This window comes from Solanum stenotomum, chromosome 8 (assembly GCF_019186545.1).
Source record: "Solanum stenotomum isolate F172 chromosome 8, ASM1918654v1, whole genome shotgun sequence".
NCBI lineage: Eukaryota > Viridiplantae > Streptophyta > Magnoliopsida > Solanales > Solanaceae > Solanum > Solanum stenotomum.
The window spans coordinates 38,440,348-38,464,458 of NC_064289.1; positions in this window are offsets into that span (position 1 = coordinate 38,440,348).

Consider the following 24,111-nt stretch of genomic DNA (forward strand, 5'->3'; position numbering starts at 1 on the left):
TTAGGTAACTTTAAAGAGTGTGAGCCAAATTTGACATATACCTCTTTTGTGGCCTACCCGTGAGCGTGTGAAACTCTTTTTGAACACCCTTTGAACCTTACCTTTCTTTGAAAGAACCTTGATGAACCCTAGACCTTACTTGACCCACTAACTATAATCCTTTTGATTTGTGGTTTAGCAAATAGCCAACTTAGGCTAAAAGCCCAAGTTAGGGGTGTGGTAAAAAGGAAAAGGAGAAGTCAAGAAGTGCAAGAAGAGTCCCCCTTAACCCCTGGTGTTGCAGAACAATGGAAACTCTTCGGAAAAAAAAACATATTTGTGGAATAAAGTATGAAGGAAATTGGGTTTCCAAGCAATCCATGGAGGTGAATAAAACAGATGACTTAGAACCACTAGAAAAAGAATTGATAAAGGAAAAGAAGGGAATGCCTTGAGAATACCACATCACACGAGAAAAAAGTCACTGAACCTAAATGACCATACCTTTGCACTCATCCCCATTACAAGCCTTAGAAAGACCTTTTTTATCTTGAGTAAGCCAAATCAAAAGTTGATTGGAAAATAAGGGTAAACTATTGGGTAAAAGCATGCATTGTGTTCCTTTTTTTAAGTGTGAGAGTTGCATCTGATTCCTGATCTTGAATTGATTAACCTATGTGTGTGAATATGGAATCATTCTTGATGTGAGGGCATTTAGATACTTCATATTGAGCTTGATTGCACAAGTAAAAAGTATTGCGAGCATGAGAATCTTTGGTAATGGTGTGTCGTAACTTGAATCTTTGAGTACACAATTGATCCTTGCATAAGTAAATTTGAGTCTACTTGATTTAGTCTTGTGTAGCACTATTTGAGACACCTTGTTGAACGGCTGAACTTGAGTTTGCTTGAGGACAAGCAAAAGTTTAAGTTGGGGGTGTTGATGAGTCCACAAATTAGACTCGTTTAAGGCTTTATTTTAATAGAAATAGTGTCCTCAAATTCTTATTTTGTCTCAATATCTAATGAAAACTCTCAAGTTTCAGGTATTTGAAGTTTTAGTGGAAGCATGGACACTAAGGCGCAAAACTGAACTAAAAGGCTGAAAAGAACGAAGAAGCTGAAGACTGAGCATCGCCAAGCACACTTGGCGGTTCGCCGAATGGACGCACTCCTCCTTTTGTTCCAGTACGCTAAGCCTTGAAGGAGCAGGATCAAAAAGGCGATAAAAGGAGCAGTCGGCATTTCACCAAATATTTCCGCAAAGCAGTACTGTGTCGCCCAATGACACAGAGCACGACCATGCTGAAATCTAGTGCAAGACGACAACGAACTACACCAAAGAGCGAATCGCCGAGTTAATCGGCGATTCCGACTAACCTCGTCGAACGATCCACTAGCACTAATTTCTAAAGTATATAAATACTAAACTTGTTATTAATTTTTACAGAGTCGAACATTAATTTTACTTTCCAGAATAGAATAGTACTTTTTGGGATATTTTCTCTCAAGTTTGGAGAGGGTTTTTGGGAGACTTGAAGAAAGAAGGATTTTTTCTTCCCCAAATTGGAAGTGGGTCTTCTCCATTCTTCTTCCTTTTCTTTAATCAAGGTTTAATTTAGTATACCCATTTGATTTTAGTATCATTTTAGGTGTATTTTGTTATTTCTTGATGTGTGGCTAAAAACCCCATTCTTGGGGTATGATTTAGCAAATATGTACTGATATTGTTGTTGGGTCTTGCTTGCTGATAGGATAGATGTATTTTAATGGTGATTTCACCTAGTGGTTGTGGTTCAATGTAATGGGTTTGTAGTTGAAAATTCAAAACCACCCATGTGTTTTCGGCCTGTCCAAGAGGGAGGTCGCGAAACCAAGACCGCTAGACTGATGGCCTAAGGAATGGGTCGACATGAGGTTCAGCCTGAGAGGGTGAGCCCTAGTCCCGTATCATAACACTCAGCTCAAGAGAGTGAGTGGGCTAAGGCATAGGCTGGCCTTCATGCAGCAAATGGGTGTCCGAGAGAAACGCATTTGAAACGGGGTAAGTTGCTCGAGACAGGACTTATTTCCATCTAAAGCTTAGCCTAGTCACTATTATCTTGCAAATTTCTTATTGAAAGCATGTACCCAACTATTTATCTCAACTTGTATTGCGGTCACACCCTAAGAACTTGTCCCCATACTTGATCTTCTTATTATTTTTGTTATTTTTTTACTACTTGTGACAAAACCCCCATTTGATATTTGATACCTTTGTGTCACCCTTTTAATTTATAATATTTTTATTCATTATTGTCTTTAGCTACGACTAGTTTGAACTAAATTTTATTTTTCTACTAATTCTCAAAACCACTCCCTTGGGACACGACCCCAACCCTTGGTTGGGTTACTATATTATCAACAATCCTAGACACTCGTACTGTAGGTTAGTATCGTTGGTCACGATAAGCATCAGTTAGAAGTTTGAATTTTGTATTAGTGGGCTGGTTCTCCTTTTGAATTTTGGGTCTTGGTCAAATGGGTTTACATTTTGGGCCTATTTTAAATTTTCAGATGGCCCATTTAGCTATTATTCAATTAATGAATAAAAGAAATGGACCATCTAAAAGGGCAATGCAGTCTTTTTAATTAATCTGCTCTTGGAAAAAGAAAATAAAACAAAGAAGAAATTGCATTGGTCATCTTGGGTGGCACATTAGGAAGGTAAAGGATCCAATGCATGCATCAGCTCTTAAGTTCTCAAGAAGAGTGGTATTTAATATTGTACACCTATTTCAGCCCCATCTTTCTTTCATTTCAAGAGAACAAGAAGAAGAAGGAAAAAAGAAAAGGATAGGAAAAAATTAGAAGAAGAAAAATCAGAAGAATAGAGAGTAAAAGTCTTCTTCTAAAAAAAAATATTTCATCTTTGTGTGAGTTTGTGAGTTCAATTAGCTTTGCTTCCATCATTGCTTTGCCATCATCTGTTTAGGTATATTCATTTCCTACATTTTGCAATGTAACTTCAAAAAAATAATGAAACATGTTGCTTATATTTTGATTAAATTATCATGTTTGGTTCATTTGAATTAGTTAAATATGTTATGATGATTGATATGATTATGTGTTGTTGTTATTGTGTATTTGTGTTCTATTATTAATAAGGTGCTAATTATAGTTTCATCATTATGAAGTTGACATTTAAATATATGTTTTGCTCAAAAAAAAAGTTCAAAATCCTTTTATCAATTCTGGTCATTTTAAGATTAAAAAAAAAGAGGTTGTTTTTTGCAAAAACACAAAACTGGTCATTTTTGCAAAAAAAAAAAATATGTAAATCTAGTCACTTTTACAAAAAAAATATAAATCTGATCATTTTATAAATTCTATTTTGCTTCTCTTAAATAAATATATGAGAATGGTTATTGAAACAAAAATATAAAATCGGCTACTTTTGGTTAGTAAACTATTAGATAAAATTGGCTATTTTTTCAATTTTCTTTCAAAAGAAAACAATGTAGCCATTTTGTGTAAAACAGAAAATTTTACTAAAATGGTCATTTCTGAAATTGTAGCAATATGAAAAAAAAAAAACAGTACATCACTACTTGTTTTAAAAGGGGGCTTAGTTATTATTTTATTAAAAAAACTCTATTTTTTCTTTTGTTGTTATTGTCAAGTAGTGATACTTACATTTGTGTGTATATATGTGTGTGTGTGTATGTGTGTGTGCGTGTGTGTGTTTCTTTTTAAAAAAGTATTAATTAGCGTTTTGCAAAAAAAAAATCATGTCTCTATGTTGCAACAAGTTCATTTATTCATTAAATTTTTTTTTATCGTTATTAAAAAAAATTGAGTCATTAATTATTAGTCTTTTTTTAAAAATAAATAAAATTTATTAAATACCACCATGTGTTCGGTTACGATCCTTGGTGTGTATTTTTTCTAAAAAAGAGGTCTTGTGTGCGGTTATGCTCCTAGGCCAATCATTTGTTTTTTGAAAAAAAATTAGTAACTAACACAAATTTACATTTTATCCAAAAATTATTTTTAGCCAAACATTAGTTAGTAAAGCGACCGTGCTAGAACCACAAGACTCAGGGGTGCCTCACACCTTCCCCTGGTCAATAGAATTTCTTACCCAATCTTTGTTTTCGTAGACTAAAACCTTTAAATTAGGAATTTACTAGGTGACTTGGAACACCCAAAACACTCAATTCCAAGTGGCGACTATAAAAAAATAATCATTTTTTCTTTTAATTTTATTTTTCAAAAAAACCCATCACATCCTTAACAATTGCAAATGCAGAGGTGTGACATTGGGCGAGGGAACATTTCTATCGTCGTGATCCACAGATGGATTACTACAAAGGTACACGTAACAAGATCGAAAGCCACGAAGATCGTCTTCCAAAATTGGATGGGCGCACCGACAAGAAGGAAAGAGTGGCGCACGTTTCTGAACAACCTTATAGGAGATGCCATCCAATGGAAGTTTTCTTGGAAAAGAGGATTGGCATTTGCAAGGACTCGATATTTTTTCTTTATCGAGCTAATTGGGCTAAGGGACATTCAACCATATGCACCTCTTCGGTTTATGTAGCAATTTGGAGTTATCCATGACATTCCGCTATGGTCGATCATGGGATCACATGAAGAGGCTTTCACTTCAGTCTAGCTAGAGCGGATAAGAAATTTGCAACCCGGGTGGGAATACATGATTGATTTAGACATAGGAAAGGAAAGTTGGTGTACGTCGAAATATTACGCTTGGCGGAATGTTGTAAGTCATATGGCTCATCCAAGCGTACGAGTGATTCGGAGGTTTGTAGAAAACCAACGAATTGATTGAGTTAGAAATCAGTGCTTCCTTACATGGGATTCACTACATCCATGTACAATCAGATAGTTCATGGATCCCTTGATTATTTAATCCAGGTGGTTGATGAAGAAGAGGAAGAGGACCCGGAAGAAGACCCTGAAGAGGACGCTGAAGAAGACCCTGAAGAGGACCCAGAAGAAGAGGTGGAGGAAGACCACATATAGGTTTTTGAAACGAATTCTAACATTTATGACCCAAGAGATGGAGGGGTGATAGACATGTCACCCGAGCACGGTCGTGAAGAGTCTCTAGAGTACCATCCAAAGCCATATTACGATGGAAACGATGACGATGACGATGCCCCAACCTAGCCGTAGGTCGTCGTTCTTCTTCAAACTCTCTCTTCAATGTGTCATATGACCTATCTCTCTTGTATTCCTTATGTCCACCCCTGTACTTTCATTTCTTAGGATTGCCTATATCAGTGTAATAGTCGGATTGCCTTGATCAATGAAGTTATGTTTGCAACACATCAAAAATGTGTTTAAATGGATCATTCATTATCAAACTAATTAAAATGTAGGCCTACCTCAGGCAAAAAGAGGTTCTATATTAGGACACATTTTGAATGTTTCCAAATTGGCGTATATATGTGTTACACTTACATATTTGTTACATCTTTCAATATCTCCCAAACTAACATAGTTTCCCTTTTTATTTGTTTTCTTTTCTTTTTCATCATTTATCCCCAAAAAGTATGATGATTTGTGTCAACTAGCAAACTGGCTGACTCACGATACAACCTTCAATAGGAAAGATGGTTGATAAACACGAGTTCAATTCTGCTGCAAACATAATGATACCTATTAAGAACCCCGAAGGTTCTTGAAACGTAGTAGACATTCAAAACGAGGAGAAAATGGCTCATATGGAACAAGAACTTGAGATCTTGAGGGAAGAATTATGTCAAGTGCGAAACTTGGCCAAACTGTCGGCTACCACTTTCCCTACTTTCAAGATGCCTATCTACTTCCCAAAGGCTGACTTGCCTTCTGCCGACTTGCCAAATCATCCAGAACAAACTCAACACGCTCCCACACGCAGTAGAGTTCCACCAGCTTCTCCAACCCCAGTCAGGACCATTATAGACCTCTCTCATCGCGACCCTACCATACCTACAATGCAGCATATACCTGGAGCACATATCGCCACTCCCTAAGGGCCACATGTTCCACCTGTATATGTCATTAGAGCTCCTACCTTCACAACGCCACTTGTGATTAATGTCCCGTACGAGGTTGATCAATATACAGAAATGGAGAAAGATGCTTAATTGAAAGAGTATGCATCGATCAATGCCCAACTTCATCATCTGAGAAAGGCATTGAAAAACTTACAAGTCACTAGAGGAACAGAGAGTCTGGATTATGATGACTTGTGCAACCATCAAGACATTGACATGCCAGTAAGGTACAAACCACCGAAGTTTGACATGTTTGATGGAAAAGGTGACCCTCACACACATTTAAGGGATACTTTGGCAAGTTAGTCGATGTAGGGAGAAATAAGAATATGAGGATGAAGTTGTTCATCCGGAGTTTATTTGGAGAAGCATTGACCTGGTATACGCGTTAGGACCCTCGAAAATGGCGTGACTGGTAAGAAATGGCTGAAGATTTCATGACTCGTTTTAGATTCAATACTGAAATTACAGTCGACACATTCTCATTGGTCAACATACCTAAGAAGCCATCCGAGAATTTCCAAGAGTACGCACGACATTGGAGGACTGAAGACGCAAGGGTGCAACCACCACTAGATGAGAGTGAGCTCTCAAAATACTTTATTCGAGCTCAAGAAGGTATCTACTTTCACAAGATGATGTCAATGACGGACCAGAAGTTTGCACAATTGGTCAAGATGGGTGACTTTATGTAGGAGGGTGTTAAATCTAGGAAAATTCAGTCTATGGTCGCATTGCAAATTGCAAGTAGGGACATACAATTGGGTGTCATTGGCGGCACAAAAAAAATGGAGGATGTTTCAACTGTCACTTACCAACAAGGAGGACTGATGGGTCCGAGATTTGGACTCATTTAGGGATTTATTTAGATAGATTTAGGGTCCTCCAATGCTTAATTTGTGCCATAAACTGATGTTTAATCCTTGATTTCAGGTATATGGATTGAGGAACAAAGCAATGACACTAACATGCAAAAAGGAACAAAACAAACTGAAGAATTATAGAAAGGCAAACCTGGTGATCGCCAAGAGCATTTGGTGAATCACCGAATGGATAGCTCCACCGCCTAAAGTTCCAGTGTTCCATTCCTGAGGGAAAAAACCAAGTCGGTGACAAAAAAGAGCATTCAGCGCATCACCGAGCAGTTTCATAAAGTAGTGATAAATTGTCCAATGTTACAGAACCCAAAAATGTTGAATGCCAAGGTGAAAAGACGATGAAAGAGATCAAAGGGTGGCTCGTCGAGTGGTTCGGCGAGCCCGACTTACTTTTCTGAATGCCCATTCGTAGCATATTTTTGGCGACTATAAATTAGATTTTGAACATTTTATTTCAGTATCAGATCTTATGCTGAGAAATTAACTTAGTCTTAGAACATTTTCTCTATAGTTTTTCTTAGTTTGAAAGAATTTAAGAAATTCAATTTGGAGAATTTTGAAGTGGGTTTCGAAGATTCGACAAATTGGAGCATTGTACAAACAAAATCACTCTTACCCAGTTGATGGATAATTGATTCGGTAATGGTTTTTATCTTTTTATGATGTTAGGCTAAAACCCCAATTCTTTGGGTGTGATCATATGATTATGGGCAGAATTAGTTTATGGGTGTTGCTAATTACTAGTTTAAATGCTATTTAAAAGTGAGTTTAATCATTAATCGTGGTTCAATTTAAGAATTATAGTTGCAAATGTAGTTCTATATTTGTGTTCTTGGCTTGCTCGAGAGAGAGGCTTTAGAACTAAGATTATTGATTAATAGTTTGTGGGTATTAGGTTGATCTGGGTTTAGCTCGAGAGAGTGAATCCTAAACCCAATCCCACACATTTAGCTCGAGAGAGTGAATAGATGAAGGTGTGAGTTGTTCTTCATTGTCATGCTTGTTGATGTTTGAAAGAAATCACCTGATTTGGGGTAGTTGTTCGAGAGAAAACTATCTCCCTTATAGTCTAGCCTACTCATTGATATTTAGTTATTTGCTAGTAGATGTAATTACCCATATGCCTATATTTGCCTATAATCGATCACATCCCGAGAATCTTTTTCCCTATTTTTATTTCATAGTTTTTGTGACTATTTGTAGTTGATAACTAAAACAAAAACCTCCATCTGACATTCGTGTCACCCCTTTAATTTGGTTATGTCTTTTGTCGATAATTTCTATTGCTATGGCTGATTAGACCACGTTTGTACTTCCAATTTAAATTTAAAACATGTACCGCTCCCTGTGGGATTCGACCCCAACTCATTTTAGTTGGATTTTATACTGATTTACGACCATAGAATACCTAGAATTGGATGAGGTGTGCTTGAAACGTTAAATCAAAATGGCGTCACTATCGGGGAGTGGTGTTGTTTGAAATTCTTTTGGTGAAGTTAAATTGTGTTCTTCGTAGTTATAGTTGAATCTACTTATTTTTATTTATGGCTTTATGTTGCTTGTGTTAAACAAATGAGATGCGCGTAAACCGTAGTAATGGTATCCAAGTGGGGCACCAAGATGATGTCGGGAACCTTAATAATGATAATGACCCCAACATCAATGACCAATTCCAAATGGGTGGTGTTGGGGCCATTTGTTTGCCTTCAGCTGAAGGAAACACTGTTTTCCACATCACAAGCACTATGCTTCAGCTCCTTCAACTACGTCGGTGATACTAAGGGCCCTTCGGTGAATCGCCGACACTACTCGGCGAGCTCAGACTAGCCCGCCAAAAATTACATAATGTTTTAGAGGTATGAGGCGCAAAAAGAGAGATCAATGGGCCTTTCGGCAAGTCGCCGAGTGAACTCGGCGAGCTCGGGCATCCCGCTAAAATTTACAGACCCTAACTAGCCAATTCAAGAAAATAAAGGCAAACAAAGGGGGACGTTGGCGAACCGCCAAACCGTTCGACAAGCTCGACCCAGCTCGCCAAACTACCCAATGTGCCAGATTTGAACCCCATTTCCCAAATTCAAGCCCGCAACCCCCGAAATCAAAAACAAACACACACCATATGCAATTAGGACCAGACCCAATTGACACATGCCTCCGGGGTACTCAGCCTTCCCCCGGTTTGGCTAAAATTAACCATTTGATGACTTTTGCCCTTAAGAATGATGTCAAACACTCCATCATTGGGCAAAGTACGTCATTTAGCACAAATTGGGGGTTACGCAGACTTCACCCCGCTATACCCAACATAAACTAACCGCAACACAATAATTTACGATCAATTTTGACTTTTAAAACTCGGGAAATCATCATTTTAAACAATTAGGCACAATTTTGAAATATAAAACAGGCAATCCAATACATCAAATGCAATTCAAGAACAGGCCCAGTGCAAATCATCACCAAATTACCAAAGGCATTCAAGTTCAACTACTAAACTAGAGTTCGGGGTTCAAAAAACCAACCTTAATGCCAAATGAAAAATTTAAAGCACTAGGCGGCAATGTAATCAAAATTCGAGCACGAGATCAATAACAAAAAATGACTAAAAATGGAAACTATGGAAGATCTAAAGTGTGGGTGAGCGTGTACAAGGCTAAAAATAAGGGAATATGAAAGATTTTGAAAATTTGAATCGTTTGGCCTTTTAAAACCTTTCAGTTCGTGGCCCTTTCAGTGGTATTAGTCGACCACGCCGAACCACTCGGTGATCCGCTGAGTGGTGACTTGCCTTGTCGAGTTTTACAGAACCTCCAGTCAATTTGGGGGTCCAAACGGCGGACAAAATCGGGCTCGCCGACCTATTAGGTGAGTCACCAATTTAGCCATTGGCCCACCGAGTTTTACAGACTCCCACCTGATATTTTTGTGAGTCCAACGGTGGTCCAAGTCGGGCTCCCTGACCTCTTCGGTGAGTCACCGACTGGACTCTTGGCTCGCCAACCTGCACATTTTCAGACACATTCCACTTTTCAACCTGCACAATCAACACCCATTATTCAAAAAAAAACTCAAAGCATTAAAAACTTGGGTTGTCTCCCAAGAAGTACCTTAGTTAACGTCATGGCACGACGCAAGCACCCATTCAAGCTTCATTCTTGGGGTTTGTCATAGTATCACTAGGCAACCCCCTTGTTGTCTTGGGTTCAAATGTGAAGAAATCTAACCCATTTGGGTCTCCAGCTGCTTAACTGAGACTGAGTGAGAGGTCATTGTCTGGTTAAGAGTCGACACATCCTCCTTCATTTCCTTCAAAACTTTGTCAAACCCTTCAACCTTATTGAGAATGCGTGAAAGCATATGTTCAGTACGGCCACCCTCATAATCTTTGAGCTTTTGACACTCGTGGGGAGGATTATACATATTATTCTCCCCTTCTCTTTCTTTCCAAGTGGCATTATGATCACGCCAATCTCTGTCACGGTCTCTCCATCCCTCATCTCTATTCCAACCTTGGTTTCCACCCGGTCTTAGGTAGTTAGCACGATAACATCCTCCTTGGTTGGCTAGGAAGTTCACTTCCTCATTGTATAGCAATTCAAATTGGGCTTCATCGGGATTCACTCCACCAACACCCACAGCATTTACACTCTTCGTACCAATAGCCATGACATTTTTAGCTAAGATGTTCAGCTTGGTCATCATCTTTGCCATGTTTTGGTCTCTCTCTTGATCTTTTTCGATCTGCTCCTTTGTCATTCCAAAGTTGAGAGGAGAGACTTGGTCCTCACGAGTGTACCACACCCTGTTAATCTTGGACATGCAGTCGAGGAGTTGGGAAGCTACTTCATATGGCTGTTGCATTATACCTCTAGGAACAAGTTGGTCAGCAACTCTTTTGTTCACCGAGTCAAGACTCCTATAAAAGTATTGCAGCAGCAAGTTGTCAGGCAATCCATGAGTTGGGCATTGCAACAATAGCTTCTTGAACCTCAGCAAAGTATCGTGGATTGGCTCACCCTTCAAATGCTTGAAACTTTGGATACTATCCCTAAGCGTCATCATCTTTGACGGGGAAAAATCACACTTGGAACACTGACCAGCTCCATCCAAGAAGTGATGGACTCTCTTGGCAACTCCGCCAACCACTTGCTTGCCTCACTTATCAAAGAAAATGGGAACAACCTCAACCGGGCCGATTCTTCTGATATGTTCTTGAATGAGAACGGTCCACAGACATCAAAACAATTCATGATATGCTAATGGGGATACTCATGAGCCAGACCTCCGAATAAATCCTTCAATTGATGGAGCTGAAGCATGGTGCTTGTAATGTGGAAAACAATGTTTCCTTCAGTTGGAGGCAAATGAATGGCCCCAACACTATCCATTTGGACTAAGTCATTGACGCCGTTGAGGTTTCCAACATCATCTTGGTGGCCCACTTGGCTACCATTACTACCGTTTACGCTCATTTCCTCTGTTTAACACAAGCAATACAAAACCAAAAACAAAAATAAGTAGATTCGACTATAACTAAGAAAAACACAATTCAACTTCACCAAAAGAATTTCAAACAACACCACTCTCCGGCAGCGGCGCCATTTTAATTTAACGTTTCAAGCACACCTCATCCAATTCTAGGTGTTCAATGATCGTAAATCTGTATAAAACCTAACTAAATAAGTTGGGGTCGAATCCCACAGGGAGCAGTACGTGTTTTAAATTCAAATAAGAAGTAAAAATGTGGTCTAATCAGCCATAGGAATAGAAATTATCGAAAATAACATGAATCAAATTAAATGGGTGACATGGATATCAAATGGGGGTTTTTGTTTTAGTTATCAACTACAAACAGTCACAAAAACTATGAATCAACAATAGGAAGAAAGATTCTCGGGATGTGATCGATTATAGACAAATATAGGCATATGGTTTTTTCCTTATGCGTTGGACCCCTAAACTATGTCGTTTAACCCCTAAACTACAGAGCGTTGGTAAGTTTTAGCTTAGTAAACTAATTAGAACCTAACCTAATCAATTATTCACCAATATTCATCAAACTTAGAGAAAAATAGAGGAGAAAGTAGAGCATCTCTAGTTGAAGAATGCGATGAATTTTCGTCAGTTCCAGCCCCGAAATCGAAAGATTTCTCTGTGAAATTCGTCACCAGGTATGTGGGATTTCACTAGTGTGTTCCTTTTACCCATTAGGTCCCTAGATTTCAGTCAAAATCTTGATTCCCTCAATATTATCTAGACCTAGGGTTTCTTGAATGTTAGAAATTGTTGGGTTTTAGCTGTTAGAATGATCCAAATTAGATTATCATGTTATTGCTTAGTTTCTTGCATGATATTCAGAACCCTAGTTTTGTAGATTCGGTTAGTTCATGAATTACACATGCTAGGTCAGTCTAAACAGATATACATGCTTCAGTTTACGAATGTCACATTATCAGTTATAATTGTTACATTCTGAGAGTTTGCATGTCAGTAATTGAGTTATCCAGTACTTCAGCATTTTAGTTATAATATTGCTTATATATATTCTAATTGGGAGTAGCTTAATACCGAGTGGACTAGGGTTCAGCGTACCCGAATAGTCTCAGAACTACGTGCCCCTATAGGTTTATAAGTCCCCCTCTGTGGGCATTACATTTTAGTGATCACACCAGTCATGCCTCTATACTTCTGGCAGAGTATATTGGGTCCTCTCGATGGGGCGTATACATTGGACTCCACATTTAGCTCATGTGGCTTTATGTCGATTATTAGCAACTCCCTTACGGTCAGATTCTATTGCATTGACCATGTCATCAGTTATAGTCAGATTTCAGTCTCAGCACGTCATAGACTTGGTCATTGCATTCAGTTAGTTCATATTTAGTATTCTCAGTATAGTATCATGCTTATATATTATCATTGCTCAAATATATGCTTTGGTTCAGTTATGTTTATTGTTCAATTTTATTCTATCTTGCATGCTCAGTACCTTTCAAGTACTGACGCATACTCTGCGCTACATCTTCTCGTGATGTAGGTTCAGGTTCTTAGCTTCCAGATCACGCATAGATCAGTTCTTGATCTTCAGTTCAGCAGCATCAATGGTGAGTCATCATTCTTTGAGGACGATTCACATGATTATCTTCCTCTGCTTTTAGTCTTTAGTTTTAAGTATTTGATAGATCTAGCTGGGGCATGTCCCAACATTTCTAGTCAGTAGAGGCTTTTTTTCAGACATAGTTAGAATCAACTTTAGTATTTGATTTTGACTTTTAAGTTGTTGTTAGACTCTCAATAATTATATATTCAGATTTAGTATGGGTATTCCTCATCAGTTCAGATTAGCTTCCGCACAGTATTTATTGATTTAGATAAGTATGTTTATGATATAGCAGCAGGGTTAGCTTGGGGTCACTCGTGATCCTAGGTCCCGTGTCCGCGTCCTAGGGGTAGCTATGGGTGTGACAGTTTCATTCATAATCATTAGATTTCACACAAAGAACCTCAACAATCAATATAACCAACAATATATTTCATGATATACATTTTTACTATTGAGTGCTTTAAACATTTAGTACAAACTTCTTTTTACAGGTACATACTAAACTTACATAACATGTATTTACAAAATGACACTCCTAAACATATTGATTCTACTAGATATCACCTGAGCGAAAAGAAATGTGAAAAAGAAAATTCTAGGCATTGTAACAGACTCATAGGTGCACCTGAAATGACCCAAAAAGTTCTTAAAAATGTGCTTCGGAAGTTACCGGAAACTTGTTTAGCTATATAAAAAAAATCCGTTTCGTTTTTTGAAAATCCAACTTCATATTCTTGTTTAGGGGGTCAAATTGAGTGGGAAATGGGTTTAACCCAAATTTTAGAGCAACCGTATCAAAATCCAAAATTTCCAAGTGAAGCCTTTTTCGAGGGTCTACTTTGGAGGGTCATATCTCCTAGCACGCAAATAATTGGGTGGCTCATCACTTATCCATGGAAAGCCCTTTGAGTTAGCTACCTAACGCACTTTGTTTCACCTCATTCGGAGTTCGGACGAATAAGTTATGCCCATTTTCGTAAAATCTGTCCGGCAGGAAATGCAATTTCCAGTGAGCGTTTTTACTGTTCACCCGCCTCATTTTTTTCTAAGTGTTGGACCATTTTTTTCCAAAGGGCATATGTTATTTCCTATATACCATTAGTTCAATTCTCATCTCTAAAACATTTCCCAAAACACCTCTCCCATACTTAGACACATTTTCTCTCAAGATTCTCTCAAGAACCCTAATCCAAAACCTTCCTCAAGATTGAAGAGACTCTTGCTCCAAGTTCCAAGCTTCCATTGAAGACACTCTCAAGACCTTCATAAGAACTCAAGGTATGTGGTGTTGAACTCATGGGTCCTTCCACCCATAGTGCCTAGACTCTATTCTACTCACTAATTCATGGTTTAAGTTAAGATTCATAAATTAGTCTTGTTCTTTGTAATAATTTCCTGCACATTGAATTTTAAACATGAAAAGTGATTGTTTTGAGCATGTTGTGACTCTAGAACTTGAATCTAAATTTGGAATGGATGTGGAGATTTTCATGTGGTATTGTGGGTGTTAAAAGGTGTTGTTGTAGGTTGTTCACTGGTTTGGCTGCATAATTACTACCCTATTTTCCATGCTCTTTGATTCCATTACATGCCTTCAAGGTGTTTGACAAAATGTCCAACTATGGAGAATTGATGAATCGATGCTTTAAAGCTTGAGTTATGAGATGTATGGCAATCCAGAGATGTGTTGATGACAAACTAAGCTTGTGTATATGTTCATTCCATACGTGAGATTGCATTAGAGCCTAATGGGAATTTCCTATATAAAGTGTTGCATGACCATGCCCGGTCCGGGGGAAAAGAACCGGACAACCATGTGAGAGGTTTATATCTCACCACCTAGGATGCTTGGGGTGTGACCAACATCAACCATGTGAGAGGTTTATATCTCACCACCTAGGATGCTTGGGGTGTGACCAACATCAACCATGTGAGGGGTTTATACCTTGCCACCAGGGTGTCCGGGTGTGAACGGCATCCCCCATCCTAAGTTGGGGTTATAGATTGGTTGGATCATGCATACACATATGATATCTACTATTAGTATAGATTTACTTAAACATGTTTTGACTTCACTTTGATCATGCATCCTCATATTGTTATTCATAATGCCTATGAAACTATTTCTTGTATTTCGATTGTGTCCTTGTCTATTGTTGTGTTGCACCCCGCATACTTAGTACATTCCAAGTACTAACGCATATTTTGCCTACATGATGTCACCATGTAGGGACCGGAGCTACTCTTGATCCTTCTCTCCATTCACGTGGCTAGTACGGTGCTTATCCGAGTTTGTTGGTGAGTCCTCAATGATTCGAGGGCTATGTTATGTTTCCTACTCCTATGTTTTGAGACTTTAGCTTGCAATTGTATTTTGACTATGAGGGGAGCCGGTAGTATGTCATGGCCCCCGTCCTATCTATGTATGTAGAGGTGTGCGTTGGACAAGTATTTTGTAAATGAGCTTGACTCTTGTTCTATGATGTCATTTTGAAATGGTTTGCCCTTAGTCCCTATTTCCCGTTAATTAATGTTGATTGTACTTCCGCGACCGATGAAGTGTGATGACAAGTTTGAGAGGCTTGTTTGGGGTTCCTTCGGGTTCCTCATTCGCCATGTCACGTCTAGGCCCTAGGCTTGGGTTGTGACAGCACCCCACTATAAAAAGATATGCATTATCCCTCCCCCCCTCAATGCATAAATAATAAAATAATTTTCTAAGAATATGGTATACTGGTGAAACACTAGACTTCGGAGTTTAAATGTCGTGGTCGGGAATCAGATTCCCTAATCACCTACCATAGTGGTGCAGATGATGGCTGAAACACTCAATAATGCCTCAATAGGAATCGCTTCAACTAGTGGTGGAGTAATTGGAGTATGTGACTCCATAGCCATATCAACTCTAGTGTGTGTCCATCATAACTGGTAGTGCACTAGAGGAAGCCCCAGATCCACAGGCTCATAACTCCTCAGCTCTTACTCTGCCTTGAGTTGTGACCTCATCATGGTCTCCTCACTCTACTCTCACTTAAGGTCTCTTTATCTACGCCTTATTTTCTTCTATCTCCTTCTTTCCTCATTTTCTTCCACTGGATGCTTGCTCGAGGCTTTAGGGAGTGTACCTAATAAGTCAATGAATGGCTCCTCCCATCCAATTCCTCAACATTTGGAATTGGGAACTCCTCAGTCGACCTGTCTCTCAACTATCGAATATCAACCTGATCTTGGGCAAGTTGGGACACAAATTATGTCAAATCAAGCACAATAAGCTCACACACTCGATCATTAACGTATGCTTTCATATCATCCATCCGGGTCATGTAAATTTCTATATGTCACCAATCTCAATGTGATTGATCGACCTTCTTATTCAATCTCACAAAATTTTCCAATGTGAAATCATAAAGTGAAAGTTGTGGCAAAGATGAAGTAGTGTAAGTAGTCTCACCTTGTGCTCCCAAAACATATGATGTAGATTGTGTCTGAGTCAGTGGTGGTGTTTGTGTACATTGTGAGGAGCTCTCTAAAGCCACAGATTGAGTAATTGCCCAAATACTTGTGCTACCAGAATTTGGACCTACATTTAAATTTGTGACTCATCCCATATCTTCTCAATATCAAACTTCTTAGTAGCTACTATATATATATATATATCAATACATAGTAAAATTGTCACACAACCTGAGTCTAAGGGTGAGCCGCTTCTTCTGGGCTTTCATGGATTTATCTATTCTCTTTAGTCCATTGTTTATACTTAGCTTTGGGATTACATCCCCGTATTCTAGACTATCTTAGATGTTTTGATACACAACTTTCAAATTCTAGGGGAAATATTTTTGCAAATGAAACATGTTAATTATTTTATCTATGAATTTTGACTCTAACTTATGAGTTGTTACTTTTTAGCGGTTCATTAGTTACATATTGGCATAGTAATGAACAATTCTCCCACTGAGGGTTTAGTGTGAGTGTCTCTCACGACTAAGTATGGCAGCCGAACCGGCAAGTGTCGGTACCGGTACCATTCCATCCCGGTTCGTTATCGTTTCGGCAGGCTCCGGTGGAGTCTGTTACGAAGGGGAACCGGGAGGGGTAACGGGACGGAAACTGAGTTTTACCGGTTAGTCCCAGTCAGGAAAGTGTCGATTTCAGTTCCGGTCTGAATCGAGTCAAGGAATTTATTTATTTTTTAAAATAACGTACTATAGTCGTTGGCAGGCCGTTAGGTAACGGCTATTGGGCCCCACCCAACGGCTATTTCAACCACTAACCCCCCCCCCAAAACACCCCCCTACCCCCCAAACTTTTAAAATTTACATTTTTCTCCTAATTTTTAACTATAAATACCCCCAATCTTTCATTTATTTTACTGACAAAAGTATTCTTCATCTTCTACTCTCTCAACTCTCAACTCTCCAATCTCTTATTCTCTTTTAAATTACAAATTATATTAGTTTGAAAGATTTGGTGGATTACTAGTTTGGTCTTTGGAGCTCCAAAATTCAACTTTAATCTATCAATTTTTGGCTTTCGGTCATACACGTTTACTATTTTAAGTAGACGTTTGGTACATTCGTTCCAACTCACATCTTTTTGCATTTTATTTCCGTATTATATATAATTTACTTATTTAGTTATTTATTTTTTTGCATTTAATTATTTATTTATTTAGTGAGTAACTAGCCTCTAGTCTCTACTTATATTTTTGTATTATATATAATTTACTCACTTTCATATTTTAATATGGATTTTGGTAAAAAAATAAATATTGGCAAAGGTAAAACAATTGTAAATGATGCGCTCACTAATATACTTACCTCAAATTCTGAGAAAAATAAAAAGACTGGTAGTTCCTCTAAAACTAAAACTAGACAAGTAGCACAACTAACAATAAATACGAAAGATTTTACGCATGTTGATGAAACTGTTTTTAATATTGATAGTAATATTGAATTAGATCCTTATTATGAAGCTTTACAAAGAAGGTTTGGTAATTCTGATGAAGAATTAGATGAAGAAGTAGAACATGATAATGTTAATGATGATATTAATACTTTTGACGAAGATGATGGTGATGATGATGAAACAGAGCCAATTACGGCTACTAGTCCTACTCCCAATCTCGCTCCCCTTCGTTGTCCTGCTCCCATTCCCCTTGTACATCCTAGGCCTAAGGTAGAACGTGCTAAAAAATCAGTTGTGTGGCAATTTATGACTCAGAGTGAAGATAAAACACAAGCTATTTGTAATAAATGTGAACATAGAATGAATCAAAAAACTGTGGGAAAACAGGGTGGGACAGAACATTTGAGTAATCATTTAATGGAATGTTGTAAAAATGAATTTTTGCATTGCTAAAGTTGTAGTCGAAGCTAAAAAGAATGGTACTACCGTTCCTAATGCAACTGTAGGAGTAGAGGGCTCTAATATGGTCCAAACGCAATTAAATCCTTCTAATGTTTCTGGCCCTAATACACAATGATCACATAGTAGAAAAAGAGATCTTGAAGAATTAGCTAAAATGATTGTTGTTATTGGCTTGCCTTTTAGTTTTGCAGAAAATTTCAGCTTTATTCATTATATTCAAATTGTGTATAATCTACATTTTAAAGGTTTTTCAAGAAACACTCAAGCTCAACATTTTCAATATATTTGTTGTTTATTTTATTATAATACTTGTAAAATAGCTATTACTTCTGATATGGGTCGTAGTGTAGATGGTAATGATTATTTCACTATTACTGCCCATTGGATAGATGAAAATTAAATTATGCAAAAAAAAATTTTAGGTTATAAATGTTGTGAAATGCATAAAACTGGTAGTTACATAGCTCAAACTATTGTAGTTGTTTGACAAAACTATGGAATTTTTGATAAAATAATTAGTGTCACCTTAGATAATGCTTCTAATAATACATTTGTTGTTGAAATACTAAAACCGACTCTTTGCCCTATTTATATTGATGGTTTTCATATTAGGTGTGTTGCACACATATAATTTGATTGTTAGAGATGGTATAGCAATGTGTAATGATGATTGCATAAAATGTGAAACTACATGTCATTTTATTTTTGAAAGTTAAGTTAAGTCTAGACGTAGAGAATTTGAAAATCGTTGTCATGAATTTAATCTTCCACCTAGAAAAATTCCAAAATCAGTGTGTACTAGATTGAATTCTTTATTTGAAATGCTTCAAGTCGCTTATGGATATAGGAAACATTTACAAATAGTTTGGAATGCTCATAATTCAAATGTAAACTATAGACTTAATGAAAATGATAGGAATGACGTAAAAGAACTTATAGAATTCTTAAAAGTTTTTTATTTAGCTACAAAACAAATTTCTGGACTTTATTATCCAACTATTTGCTCTGTTTTACCAAATATTTGTGATATTTCTAGTAAATTTTATAAGTTTAAAAATAAACCAAGATTTGAAGATTCTGTTAAGAAGATGATTGAAAAAATTTAAAAATATTTTTTTCCTATCCCTCAAATTTATTTAACCGCTTGTTTGTTAAACCCACATTACAAAGATGTAGGTGCGGCACGAATGGTTGATAAAATATATTTTAATTTAGATATTCAAGATTTTGAAACATCTAGTTGTCAAGAAGTTAAAGATAGTATCAAAATTGAAGCTAGAAAATTGTATGACTTGCATAATTCTAATAGAAGAAATGTAGTACGTAATGAAGAACCAGAAAGTTCTAGGTGTAGATTAAATGAAGATGATCTTGATGATATGCTAGATAGTTATCTTGAACTTTCTCATAATGATAAAAATTATTTTGATGCATATGTTAATCAAAATACGGAAACTGTTAAGGATTCACAAGGTTTACCTGATCTTCTAGATTGGTGAAGGAATCGCGGCAAGGGATTTCCAAAACTTTATCTGGTGGTTCGAGATGTGTTCATTATTCAAGAGCTTTGGAAGGCGCTTTTAGTATAGTAAGATTTCAAATTGGAGAGCATAGATATTCATTAGCAGCAGATATCTCGGTACTATTTAGAGATTGGATTAATGGCGAGAGAAGGAGTTATGGACGTCCAGCTTTACCTACCAAATTTGAAAATGATATTGATGAAATGTTGCAAGATTTTAGTGACGACGGCATTGATACATTGGAGGAACTAGCCGATCAACCAATTCCAGATCATGTTACTAGAGAATTGTTAAATTATTTAGGAAAATATTGGCTTAGTAGTATGAACTATTAGTATGAGTATATGATAATACAAGGTCTAATTCAAATAGAACCCTTCCTAGAAGGTGGTTGTGTATATTAGGTCCTCTAATCCTCTACTAATATTTTGTAACTTAAATTGTACTACTTAATTAATATTAATAATACTATAGGCTATTTGGCTTAAAAAAAATTTATTATTGTCTTCAATTTTAATACAAAGTCTTTTTTAATTATATTTTCAATTCTCAAATAACAAAGTTATAAAATAGAAACTTTTAAACTTCTAAATTTTGAAATTTAAAATTCTAAATTTTGAAATTTAAACTTTTAACTTTTAAAGTTTGAAATTTAAACTTTTAAAATTTTTAAAGTTTGAAATTTAAATTTTTAACTTTTAAAGTTTGAAATTTGAACTTTTATACTTTTAAAGTTTTAAATTTAAACTTTTAAAATTTTAAAGTTTGAAATTTAAATTTTTAAACTTTAAAAGTTTGAATATAAACTTTAACTTTTTAAAGTTTAAAAGTTTGTATTTTGAACTTTAAAAGTTGAAAAGTTTAAATTTCAAACTTTAAAAGTATAAAAGTTTTAATAATTGATTAATTTCCGTAATTTTTTAATTTTGATAATTTATTTTTAAAAAATTGTTGTTATCTCGATTACCGGTCCGGTCTTGATACTGTACCGGTTCGGTTCTGGTTCCTTTTCGCCAATTGGACCCTGGTTCCAGTCCGGTGCCGGTCCGGTAGGTCCGTTACTAGTACCACTGCCAAACTTACTCACAACAGTTTAGGTCGTGACAGCTTGCTACATGATTTGTAGCAATAAACTAGTTATTAGTATTTACTCCTTTTGTCTCAATTTTTGTGATATTATTTTGACTTGGCACAAAGTTTAAGAAAAATAAATATTTTGAAACTTGTGGTATAAAATAAATCTCAGATATTTATGGTGGTTACAAATCATTAACAGCGTAAAAAAGTAATTTTAAAGTTGAATTGTTTCGAATCATAAAAAAGTAACATTATTTTATTAGACGGACTATAAAAAGAGGTCACATAAACTAGGAAAAAGAGAGTAATATTTAATACTTGAAGAATAGACAAAAAATTGTAATAAAAAATAAACTATTTAATTCTAAAATGCAATAAATATTTAGTAAAACCAATAGAATAAAAGTTGCATGGCTAAATTGCATGACAAATAAACAAACAATTCAAAGCAGAATAAATAAACAACTAGCTCCCCCCAACCCCCACGAATTCTTTTTAAAAAATTTGAAAAAAAATAGGGTAAATTACATAAATCCCATAGTTTAAATATGAAACTACAATGTATCCATAATAAGTTTCTAATAACATTAATCCCTTAAAAATTAAAAAAAAATGGATACAATAATTGAAGCTCGAATACATTAATAGGTAGCTCGGATACATTAAATACTGTCTCGGATACATTAATATGTAGCTTAGATACATAATATGTAGCTCGGATACATAATATGTAGCTCAGATGCATGATAACGTTCAAATATACTTCTTGAAAAGAAATATAAACGATCGTATGCAATAAATTTACCCAACTATGAGTCGGGGTCGATCCCACAGAGAATATGGAAGAATATTGTCAATAGTAAATATTTAACTCGATAGTCGTTATAAAAATGGGGGATTTAAATTGAAATAAAATAAAATAAAAATAATAAAAAGATAGCTTTGAACTAAGTATTTATTTATTTTCAGATTATGAAAAATAACTAGGAATGTGTTCCCCATAAGCTCATAACGCAGTAATCCTAATAATAGTAATCTTTTTCTAGTGTATTACATGCAAAGTGATAAGTTAGGTATCTCTAAATCCTTGGTCCGGCATCTAGAGAATTTCACCCCGCACCTTGGTCCGGCTACGTGTGTATAATTTACTAACCCTTACTTTTACGTCATATTAGACATCATAATCGATGTTTGGCTTAGTTATTACTTCGCACCAATCGACACTAGCCTATTAGATAGTATCACACTAAATCTATGTTGATAATTCTTTTCTTGTTAATTACCTCCTTGGTCCGGCAAGTAGTAACAAGGCGAGTTCTAACGTTGGCCCGTTAAAAAGACTTCTAAACGAAAGAATTATCAATGCATGCAAAATACTAGTCAAGAATTGCTTATTTACTATTCATACTTTGTTAATCGCTCATGGTTCCCACAACCCTAGTTATGAAAGTTAGCTACTCATTATCTCAAAAACACAATCAAAATTTATTAAAATAAATATGCTTGTGTTAATCATAAAAAGTTAAGAAAAATAGTTATACTATCTTTTATTAATCACGAATACAAATAAATAATAAAGGAGAAGAAAGAATAAACCACAATTCTCCGGCCTCCACGGCGGCTCTTCCAAAGTTCCTAAGCTAGAAGAAAATTTATATTGTGTCTTGTATCTTGGTTCTTGGCTTCCTCTAATAATTATTTCTATGCACTATTTATAGATGTAAAAAATCCTAAATAAAATAATTGAGTCCAAACAAATTAGGAATCCAAAACCAAAAGGAATTGGATTCCCCTTTTTTTTTTCCGCGTGTGTAACTTCTTTTGATGTTGCTGCCTGATATGTGGACCATCAGGTAAGTTTTTCTTTCCTTATTTGCATATAAATTATATTAATATTATATTAACTTATTTCCATTAAGCTGTCTGCTTGATTTCCTTCTTCAACTTTCCATCTATAATTCGTTTTAGCTCCAAACATCTCTAATTTTCCATCAATTTAATCCTACAAATAAAATACACAATTTAGCACAATCCATAAAATTTATGCTCATAAAGGGCAAATATAAATACTAAATGTGAGGCAAATAATGATTAAAAATATGTATTTTGACCTCACATCAATGCATTATATGCAGCTCGGATACATTAAAAAAATAAGGAATTTTGGAGATATTTTGTAACATCTCGCAACTAGAAAGAACTACAAGGAAGTTCAAAATCTGGAAATAGTTATTTTTGGGAAGAATTTAAAAATCTGGATATTTGGTAAAGGTGTTAAAGTGAGTTTTTGGTCAACTTCAAATGGCCATAATTCTTATATCAGGATGAGTTAGGTGTGATTCTAGAAATGGTTGGAAAGCCCTTGGAATGATCTTTCCAACGCCGCCAAGATTTTGAAATTCTCAGTTCGTATGAGTGAGATATGTCCTTTGGAAGTTGGGCTTTTCAAATAAGGAAATGTCCAATCCGGATTTTTAAGGGGTATTTTAATCTTTTTCTTGCCCTATTATTTTAATCCGTTTTTAGGAGTTTACTATAGGTCAAATCAGATTTTAGTCAATTTTAGAAATTGGAAATTTACGCTAGGGCTTGGAGGAAGGAGAAAAGAGGAGAAAGAAGAAGAAAGGGCAAGATTCATCAAAATAGATCCATTTAGTTGCGGTTTTCGCCAAAGATTTATTGCTACCAGGTATGTGAGATCACATAGCGTTGGGTTAGTTCACCCACGCACCAAACATGTTTAATTCAGCGTATTTTCTTCCTAAAAAGATTGAGAAATTGATGTTCTTGATAGTTGTTCTTTAATTGATTTTGTTCTTGAATATAAGTTGGGATTAAGAAGTTTCTTGATGATTAAGTGTTGTTTCCTTGAGTTGATTGGGTTAGGATTTGTGTATATGATTTAGGTACATGAATCTAAAGTGAATTTGGGAAAAAGAATCAGATTAAAACGATTTAGGATCAACACCGAGATCAAAAGTTCGTCAGAAATTTGCCTGAGGAACAGGTCACGCGATGCGCCCCTATAGCGACAAGAGGGCTGGCGCGGCGTGCCAACAGTGTGCCAGAATAGAGCCCCAGAAAGTTTGGGTTGGCGCAGCGCGCCCGGGATGCGCCCAAAATGTCATTTTTCA